The sequence below is a fragment of the Arachis duranensis genome, chromosome 4, assembly GCF_000817695.3.
Source record: "Arachis duranensis cultivar V14167 chromosome 4, aradu.V14167.gnm2.J7QH, whole genome shotgun sequence".
In the NCBI taxonomy this organism is placed as follows: domain Eukaryota; kingdom Viridiplantae; phylum Streptophyta; class Magnoliopsida; order Fabales; family Fabaceae; genus Arachis; species Arachis duranensis.
Window position 1 is genome coordinate 46,681,113 of NC_029775.3, and position 974 is coordinate 46,682,086.

A 974-nucleotide genomic window follows, 5' to 3' on the forward strand; every position below is an offset into this window, starting at 1 on the left:
CTTTCAGGTTCAGGATCAGCCTCAACAAGAATGCTTTTGTCTTTGCTCCTGCTCATAAGAAAGAGACGAGAACAAGAAAATATGGAATCCTCTATGTTACAGTATAGAGATTCCTTGAGGTGTCAGAAGAAAAGAAAAATGGAAGGCAGAAGTAGAAGAATTCGAACTTATCAAGAGAGATAGGGTTCGAATTATTCATTGAGGAATAGTGTTAGTCCATAAATAGAAAGATGTAAGAAGAGGGGAAGTAGTTTTCGAAAATTAAGTAAAAGATTTTGAAAACATTTTGAAAAAAACTTTAATTGATTTTCGAAAACCAAGATTGAGAAAGAAGTAAAGTGATTTTTGAAAAAGATTTTGAAATTAGAAATTAAAAAGATTTGATTGAAAAATATTTTGAAAAAGATGTGATTAGAAAGATATGATTGGTTTAAAAAAAAGATGTGATTGAGAAGATATGATTTGAAAAACATTTTTAAAAAGTTTGATTTTAAAAATTAATAACTTGGTTAACAAGAAAAGATATGATTCAAATATTAAACCTTTCTCAACAGAAAACGCAACATACTTGAAATGTTGAATCAAATCATTAATTGGTAGCAAGTATCTTTGAAAAAAGTAAGAAATTGATTTTGAAAAAGATTTGATTGAAAAGATATGATTTGAAAAAGATTTGATTTTGAAAAATTTTGAAAACTTGAAAATAAAAATTGATTTGAAAACAAAATCTTCCCTGTTGTGCCATCCTGGCGTTAAACGCCCAGAATGGTGCACATTCTGGCATTTAACGCCCAAACTACTACCCTTTTGGGCGTTAAACGCCCAGCCAGGAACCCTGGCTGGCGTTTAAACGCCAGTCTGTCTTCTTCACTGGGCGTTTCGAATGCCCAGCTTTTTCTGTATAATTCCTCTGCAGTATGTTCTGAATCTTCAATTCTCTGTATTATTGACTTGAAAAGACACAAATTAAAATA